The sequence below is a fragment of the Protopterus annectens genome, chromosome 1.part1 (assembly GCF_019279795.1).
Source record: "Protopterus annectens isolate FY-2018-M chromosome 1.part1, PAN1.0, whole genome shotgun sequence".
In the NCBI taxonomy this organism is placed as follows: Eukaryota; Metazoa; Chordata; order Ceratodontiformes; family Protopteridae; genus Protopterus; species Protopterus annectens.
Genome location: NC_056726.1, coordinates 500,080,419 through 500,090,084, shown reverse-complemented (window position 1 = coordinate 500,090,084; position 9,666 = coordinate 500,080,419). Strand labels below are relative to the sequence as shown.

The 9,666-nt window shown below is 37.1% G+C and overlaps 1 long non-coding RNA gene across 1 annotated transcript in view; it reads right to left on the bottom strand.

The window, feature by feature from the left end:
• Nucleotides 1-2,439: 2,439 nt before the first annotated feature.
• The window catches only part of LOC122806060, a 137,446-nt gene continuing 130,219 nt past the window's right edge, over nucleotides 2,440-9,666 (bottom strand). The window contains exon 2 of the long non-coding RNA XR_006365487.1: nucleotides 2,440-5,720. This is a non-coding gene — a long non-coding RNA (uncharacterized LOC122806060). The remainder of the gene's footprint in view (nucleotides 5,721-9,666) is intronic.

The window sequence follows — 9,666 nt, the reverse complement described above, 5'->3', positions numbered from 1 at the left end:
TCTTTGCTTTAATTTATTTTGTCAATCAGGCAGGCATAATGATCAGCACTGGTCATGTGGTACCAAAAAAACCCACTGTATTCCCCACATGAATAGGTGCCAGGTTTAAGGCTAGCATCAGTAACATGATTTGGGAATTTTCTTGCTAATTAAGTTACAGTTTTCACATTACTAGCTCTTTTGTTTGTGAAAAAGCATGGAATCTCTTTAAATGATTACAATCTCCGTTCTCATCAACAGTCATCCAAATGTGTCTTAGAATGCATTTGATTCTAGGGAGATAACACTATATGCAAAGTCCAAGGCCTGACTGCGGCCATTCTCATCCAGTCCAGGGTATATTAACTACAGCCCTGCATTGGCCTGAAATAAAGGTGGCCGGTGCTGTGTCTAGCTTTTCTTTTCTCAATGACAAGGTTCATGATTTTATTAATGAGTTGTTTAGGTTGTGCTTAGATAGGAAATTCAGTTTTGAGGTGCTATATGTTCACACTGAAGTTGTCTTCCTGAGTGTGATGGGAAATCTGCACCATCTGGTATTTGCCAAAATGTTCTTGAATGGCATGACTGATGTATATGGTTAGTACTGCCATCCTAGTTATGGTACTTTGGACTTGTACAGAAGCACTCAGGCATAGTTTTTCTTCTCCCTGTTGAATGTATTGCATTTCTGGGTTTGAGGCTCTTGGTCATTTCTTCCCCCATAGGAAAAACTCAAGATATTTTTCTATGTGAACTTTAAAAAGGTATTCTTCCCAACATAGTTCTGCATATCAATGAATTTCATTTTAACTTCAGCATTGTAATTTTGTTGTGCCTCACTATGATGTTCACATATTCAAAACACTTCTCCTCACTGATCTTCCATTCATTCAGCAAATTCATAAGGGAGTTGTGTTTGACAGGAAGTTTTATGTCAATGAAGAACTCCCATGAATTGTAGGCAGGTACTAAATAAATACTTCTCCCATTCTAAGTTTTAAAAGGAGACCTAAAACAATTCCAAACTCTCCCAAGTATTTTGATGAAGTCACCACCATTGTGGGGCTCAGGAATTCCATTAGGATTGCTGTCAATTTGTCCACAAAGGGGTGGGCGCAAGAAAGACATTGGTCACCACATATGGTAGAAGCCATGCATTTTCACTTGTGACAACCGTTCTTTTCTGTGACTGGTTCCAGCGATGCTTGGGCCAGCTTCGCTGTGCAAGGGAAGACGAATGGAAGGCTACATAGAGGATGAAAAACTATAACAGGCACACTAGAATTATAAGCATGAAAATGCAATGTTCCTTAAATAGCATACTTTGCATAAAGATAATAGAATAAAACCAAATCAGGAAAGCAGGTGAAAAGAAATTCAGAGAAAACAGTGAATACTTTCATCTAACTCAATAATAGACTTCTTCAGACTACAATAGATAGTGATAAAGACCGCTTTTAGACACATATGAAAGCCAAGGTGAATTATATTTAAAAACAAGCGAAATCAGCCAATAACATTTTGCCAGTGTTTTGAAACAACTATAAAAGATCAATAATAAATCTATAAATGGGGTTTGGAAACAGTCAAATCATCAAATAGGAAATCAATCAGTAGGATATTCACAACAAATCACATCAATCAGTGGGGATGATGATGCCAAGACTTGAGTAGCAAGATTAGTGGTGCAGCTTTTTTGAGTTTTAAAAGGCTTCTAATGGAGGCTGCTTCATTAAGGCCAGGGCTGCAGCAGACATCAAGATGAACTTGTAACTGCCCATATTCCAGCTCCAGTCAGGAGTTGTGATCACCACCCATAATATCTTCATTAATTTCTTACATAGAAGGTGACATTTTCAAAGCTGGTGCTAGAGGTGCTCTGTGTGAATAGTACATTATGAGTAAGGTTTCTCTTTAAGGGATAGAGGTGTACACATACTTTGGTATTTAGCATTCTGATGGTCTTTTCCCCACAGAAGTATTGGCAAGTAAGAACAGCAAGTGAGGTAGTGTCGTGGTTGTTATGTTATTTGGCCCAGCAATTCATTTTGCCAGTCCAGTAAGAGAAATGGTGAGCACTTCCAATCTCTTGGCAAATGCTACAATTCCTGGATGAATGGGTTCCAAGTTTCTGGCAGCATCAGCGGTGTGGCTGAGAGTTTGTTGACAAATTCAAACAGGCTTTTCCCATTACTGTCTCATTTATTTCTGAAGGCTGGACCATTTTCTAAAATGTTTACAATTTCCCTCAATGATTTTCTAGTTGTATCTCAGAATTTCTTTAATGCCTTGGGAATCCACACTTTAAACATGGCCTTGGTGTAGCTGTTATTCATTGTGACTGAGTTAATTTCTCAGACAGACATGCCCTGCCTAGTTTAAATTCAAGTTTATTTTAGTGCTCATTTTGTTAGCACTTTACAGTTTAATTAGAAAAGTGAAAATGACCATACATTAAACATTTGTAAAAGTGATGTTTTATGGAGTGTATTACTCGTCTAAATAGTGACATGAAAGCTTGAACAGAAACACTAATGTAAATGATAAACATAGTTCATGAAGCAACTGCTGTTAGAGTCAATAGGGAAGAATATAACATCATGATGGCAGAAACAGACAGTAATCCCAAGACTGTTCAGACAATGAAAGTTAAAGGCAGCTTATAAACATAATACAGTAGTCAATTTAGCAGCCATTAACTCATCACACTGGCAAGATTTTTCAACAATTAAAGCACATCTATAAAGTATTAAAATCAATATATCTTACGACATTTTGAAGATAACGCTTAAAGCATTCTATCTACTTCAACATGAAACAAGTGATAATATAACTATTCATTTATGTTATTTCACATCAAGCTACAGTTTAAATGCTGATGCTTCTGATAATCTTAATATCAAATGAAGAAATGCAAGGGAATGGAACTGAATGTTGAACTCAGCAGCATAGCATAAGCAAAGACAGTCATGTTGTTGCATTGTATGATTGCAAACCACCTGCAGGAACCTTGTAATAGTTCATTTATCAGTAGTCCAGTTCAAAGAAACATGGGCAATCTTTGGAATAAAAGTGGTAATTGTTAACATTAGTAGAAAAAATGCAAAACCTACATAAGTCTACTCCAGGTCCCCATGATGGGCACAAAATAAAAAACATCATCTTGTTTTCTCAAGTGAGTTTGAGTTGGGGTACATTTTGCACACATACTGCATTCTCTCCTTGTGTCCCTGTAGGTATTTACCTGGTGCTCAACAGCAATATGGCCCATGCACAAGTTCTCACAATAGCTACTTAAAAGTATTAGCCAGCAAAATACAATCATTCTTCAGAATTCAGATAGAAAGTAACTTATTAACCAGAATTATAAAATAGCATTTTGCTCACTGGCAGCCATTTGCCACCATCCTGAACAACCACAAACAACCTCTGATTCTCAATTGTATGCGACTCCCATTTAACCAGGACCATGTTGTAAAAGATGAAGGTACATGGTTGACCCGTGAATGTACCACTTACATGTTTATACACCTAGCAGCTGGAGACAAAGAAATTGTTACTGAATACTAGTTCCAAGAGGAAGCAGATGCTGTTTACTTTACTATTAGAGGAATTTCTCCATTTACATAAAGCCTGTCTCATGGCTGCCATACTTTCACTACATGGAGAACATAAAAAGGACTCAACATCACAGTGATCTGTAGATGGTCAACATGGACTAGAAATGTATCTATCTTACTGATGATATCAGTAGTGTCAATGATAAATCACATGGTTTCACTGACAATGGTTTTGAGCTTGCCTAAGTAAATAGCCATGGGTTCAGGTCTAGAATCCACAATTTTCACTATGGGATATATAGGGGGACTGTCTCTATACTGGTGAAATCTGGATACTCTACAAATGGCTGGGACACAGGCGGTCAACTTAGAATAATTTCCAGTGTTATTAGAAATGTGGCAAACAGATTCCTCAGTGACTAATACACTGATAGGATTCTGAATACACCATCAGCTGCTGTGCATTTGTAAATTCTTGAATATGAGGATGACTAACATTCTATGTTCACAGCCAGCCATGTTAATAATGAATGAACAGCCACTCTCACCAAGTTTCAAGCATCTAATGCTGGTATCATTCTTAAATGGTTTAATACTATGATCTCCTTGGTGAGTAAAAATGTAGACTTGTTTGGAAATAGCTTGGAAAAGAGGCATATTTTTTGCACATTCTTTTAAAGGCAGATAAGACATGATGCATGGGGGTGAAACTGTTTGCTCTTATTCTTTTTGGGGAGTTGTTGAAGGTCTATAGAATTCCATTCTTATATTCAAGTTCCAGACAGTGATCACATGTGTTAACAAGGCTTGCTGTTTGCTGAGTATAAAAGTGAAACCTTTTGAGGGACACTATCCTCATGCTCAGTGATGCTTTTGATGCTTAAGCTAATGATCTCATATTTGTTACCAGGCCACAGATTTGGTAGTATGGCTGCTAGTTCTGGGAGTTGTCCCCTTTCTGGTGCTTCGGGTTCCTGCTTGGAGCTGAGAATTTAGACAGGAAAGCTGTGAGCTACTAATTTTTGTATCTGGCTGCAATGTGTGTTATAGACTAGTAGAAAACTTTCTCTGTCTGCTGGTTGGATGAACACTGGGTTTCTGCAGCACCTCGACATGGTGGAGAATTTCAGTACAGAATGGTCAACCAAGAAGACTAGTGGTGGGAGGCTGTAAATCTGTTTGACCTGACTCTATTCTGTTGTCTGAAGATTTACTTGTTTGGAATTGCTGTCCATGTTGGATTGGCACATTTCAGACTTGTAAAGATGTGCTTATAGTCATTCTTACCCCTGGTGAATGTCTTCAATTTCTGCTTTTGTAACATTGTCTGTGCTTTTCAACAAAAGAGAAAGCTTGAATTTTTTTATTTTTTGGCTTTTTCGTCTGAAGGTCAAAGAAAGAGGCTGTCCCAATGAAACTCTCTAGATCAATTAATGCACTTCAGCATTAAAATTTCATTGTGCCTTATAAGAACATTGAATATTCAAAACCTGTCTTTCAGTGACCGTCTTCCATTCATTCAGCAAGTCCAAAGACAGTAATGCAGAAGGAAGATATCCAGACAGTTCACTTAGTAGTAGTAGGAGCAACAAGTCTAATAAAAAAGAATTTATAGTTGTACTTAGATATGCTACCAGTACATGTAACCCCATATGTATTACAGAAGGGGGCAATTCTAGGCACATTGCAGGTGCTGAGAACAGCACACTTGGCTAACATCATAGACTGAAACAATACTAATTTTGTGAACTCTATGCATACCCTGACTTAGGAATGAGGTCCAGTCCTGTTGTGGTATTAGAAACCCAAAATACTTGGAGAAATTAAACTGAGATAAGACATATTCAGTAGGCAGTTTTCTTATATGAAGTTCTCATGGCACTCTCCTGACTTACAAGCAGGTACTAAAGAAGAGGTTCTCTCATTCTCTCATTCTAGGATTTTGTATTGTTCGAGTTTCTTTTTGAATTCACTAAGTAGTTGGCTGAAGTTACCACCATTGTAATTATCATGGATTCCATCCAGAAGACTGGTAGTTCATCACAAAGTGGAAGAATTACAGAAGGAAGTAGAAAATATAGTCATCTTTCTGAACAAAAGGCGGAACTGAAAAAATATAAATTTCACCATTTGTCGGTATTGTGTAAAGATATCCAGAAAGATATGGAGGAAGAATAGCTGAAAAAGAAAAAGGAACAACATAAAAGCATGACAAATGGAAAGTCAGAAATGTTTTTTTCTCATTGTTTGAATATTTACATCTTAGAATGTATAAAATTTTAGCAAAGTCCCAAACTTGCATTTAGTAATACTGTTAGTATAGCTGCTGGGGGAGTCAGCAACATGAACACGTATCGTGCAGTTGTAACACTATAAAAATGTTTATTTTTTTGTTATAAGTCTTAAGTTCAAATTGTATATGAAATTAGAAAATTACATCACAGCAGCCTATAGTAACAGACTATAGTGATAGGTTCATAGGTGATTACTTGGCTAATGGTCCAAGAGCCTTTACAAGCCTAGCAAATAATACCCAGGATATGACAATATTATATCCTAATTCCCCAGATTGGGGATGGGGTAGTATCTGGATAGTGGGTCTTTGGGTGTTGGAGCCCTGAGTCATTTCAAAGACTATCTCTGTCCATAAGGGACATGGGCAGTACCCTGAGAGTGAATTTACTGTTCCCCATCAATTTATCCAAATTCTTTTTGATGAGAGTGAGGGACAGGCTTCATTTAATGAAGATGGGAAGTTTATTAGCCTTTAGATATGGATCTCTCTCTCTAGCATGTTTTGTTAGTCAGAAATAAGGTTCAGGTCGATGGAACGTGTAACCCTCGTATATTTTTCTTGCAAATATGTAACATTTTCTTCAAGGCTGGATAAGAGAATGCAGTATGAGGAGATAGCTAGCAAGTTAGGCTGGTACCAGGCAAGCAAGTACGGTAGCTCCAAAATAAAAGAAAGCCAGCACCCTGGAGAATCTGAATATAATAATTTATTATAAACTGTAATCTAGACCGGTTTCAGCACAAGGCTTTCCTCAGTAGTACACAGTAAAATAATTGGGTCATAGTCTTATATAGCTTCAACCAATTAGATTCATGACATCATTTCCTGTGGTTAAAAAACAGAAAGAAATTGTGATAAATAATCAACATAAATCACATATTAAGTGTGAAAACTGATATACATCTGTTCAAAGAAAAAATATCAGATTAGTTTTTTGATATAGCATAATAATGCAAAATCAAAAAATCAAATTATATCATAAGCAATGCAAATAGAATAAGCATGATGAAAAATTAGCTGAAAAGGAATGGTGGATAAAAAGTTATACATACAATAAAGTAACAATGACAATTATACAAAAATAGTTGAACTGACTAGTTATTGCTAGAAAGTCATAATTTGTCATTTAATCCTGGGGAAAAAAGTCCCCCAAGTTTTATTATCCACCTCCTTTCTTTTTTATTGAGAATATCATGCCACCCTACCTTGAAGGTTCTGTTGCCAATGATGCGATCAATGATGGTAAATGAAAATTTGGCAGTGGAATGTTTGGTTGTGTGTCTATATAGCGCATTGGTTATTCTCTGGTTCCTGATATCCCCTAAGTGTTCAGAAATTCTGGTACGAAACTGTCTGGAAGTTTGGCCAATGTAAAAAGCCTGACAGGTGCATGTGGCTAGGTAGACTATCCAATCTGAACTGCAATTGCCAAAGAATTCAATGTTGAATATTTGTCCTGTGTTTTTACTGGTGAAACTAGTGGTCTTGAAAATGTAGCTGCAAAAGCTGCAGTGACCACAAGGGTAAATACCAATTAGTTTATCCCCTGTGAGTGTCCTTTGTATAAGGTTGTCATTCCTTGGGTTTGTTCTTTTATAATGAGAGAAATGAGAACACAGTGATTTACCCTTTTTATATGAGAAATAGCAACGTTCCCCTAGGTAATTCTCCAAAAGGGGGTGTGAGCTGAGTATGTTCCAATGGTTATTGATGATATTGATCAAATTCCTGCTGTTACGTCCATAGGTTGTGACAAATCTGCATAAGTTGGAACCATCGTCTCTTTTTCTTCTGCTATATTTTAAAAGAGAATCTCTGGATTTGGTATTGCTGGATTGTATGGCTGAGTGGATGATTTGAGGTGAATATCCCCTGGACAAAAATCTGTGGGTTAAATCAGTTTGATGTTTGGTAAGATCGTCCTCTGAGGAGCATATTCTTTTTATCCTCAGAAACTGTGATTTTGGAATATTTTTGGCAATATGTTTGGGATGGAAGCTCTCCGCATGCAAAAGAGTATTGAATTGTGGGAATTTTCTATAGACAGATGTTTGAAGTGTATTATCTGTTTGTCTTGTCAAATGAACATCCAAGAAATTAATTTCATACAAGTGATGTTCTTCCACGAATTCAATACCCCAAATGTTCCCGTTCAAATATTCCATAAATTCTAGAAAATAATACCCAGGATATGACAATATTATATCCTAATTCCCCAGACTGGGGATGGGGTAGTATCTGGATAGTGGGTCTTTGGGTGTTGGAGCCATGAGTCATTTCAAAGACTATCTCTGTCCATAAGGGACATGGGCAGTACCCTGAGAGTGAATTTACTGTTCCCCATCAATTTATCCAAATTCTTTTTGATGAGAGTGAGGGACAGGCTTCATTTAATGAAGATGGGAAGTTTATTAGCCTTTAGATATGGATCTCTCTCTCTAGCATGTTTTGTTAGTCAGAAATAAGGTTCAGGTCGATGGAACGTGTAACCCTCGTATATTTTTCTTGCAAATATGTAACATTTTCTTCAAGGCTGGATAAGAGAATGCCTTGTAGGTCAGGCATAAGTCACTTCTCAATAAACAATATGAGATGGAGTAAAGGAATACGGCCTTTAGTCAGTCTGCATAAGACGTGTCTTATATTTTCTATTTTTTTAGTGAGACAACTCTGGCATGGCTCCAATTGTTGTAATTGCCTGGTTGGGTACATACGGAAGGATGCACTGTACTCGATTATGGGCCTGATGAGGGCCGAGAACAATGGCACTATGACTTTCTCTGATCTTGATTCCATGCCTTCATATACACAGAAAAACATTTACAAAACTTAGAAATATTTTGGCAAACTAATGCAGTACCACAACAGGTTAGAAAATATCAAAATACTGTTACAACGACCTAAGAGCAGTACAGTAACAAAAAGATGGTATTTCTTTAACAAGTGCAGCTGAAAAACAGTGAAAATTCAACCAAATTAATAAATGCAGCACAGAACTGTTAAACAGCACTGCGATAGAGCAAGTGCAAAAAAATACTTATTTCAGCTGTTTTTAATTTCTCCAAGTCTTTTGGGTTTCTAATACCATGACGGGAATGGACCCCATTCCTAAGTCAAAGTGCAATTAAAGTTCATGTAATTATTATTGTTTCACTCTTTGATGTTAGACAAAAGTACTCTTTGCAGCACCCACAATGTGCCCAGTAATGACTCCTCCTGCAATTTGTATGGTGTTACATGAATTGGTAACATATTTAAATATGATTGTAAATTCTTTTTTATAAGATCAGTTGTTCCTACTACTATTGGAATTGTCTGGGTATCTTTCTTCCACATGCCCTTGTTTCTGCCTGCAGATCAAGGTATTTTCTGACTTTGTCTCTTTGTACGCAAGACACTGTAGTCACTGGGTGTGGTGATTTCAATGATCAATGCTACTTTTGTCTTCTTTTCTTGTACCCCTATATCTGGTTTTCTAGCATCTATCTTTGGAACTGTTGGCATTAGGTGATCCCATGTGATATAAACTTCATTTTCTGCGATTTTTCTTTTTTTTGTGGCTCATTTTTCCAGTGTTTTTCAGCCACTTCGATACCATAATGTTTGCACAATCTCCAGTGTAACAGTCTCGCCACTTTATTATGCCTTTCAGTATACAGTCCCTCTGCCATTAGTGCATTGCAACCAGCGACAAGGTGTGTGACTGTTTCCAATTCGGTTTTACAAAACCTACATATGTCTGTTTCTCCCACATGTTCAATGGATTTTGTAAACCAGCGTGTATGTAGTCCACTGTCTTGGGCTGCCAATATTAACCTTTCATTTCTT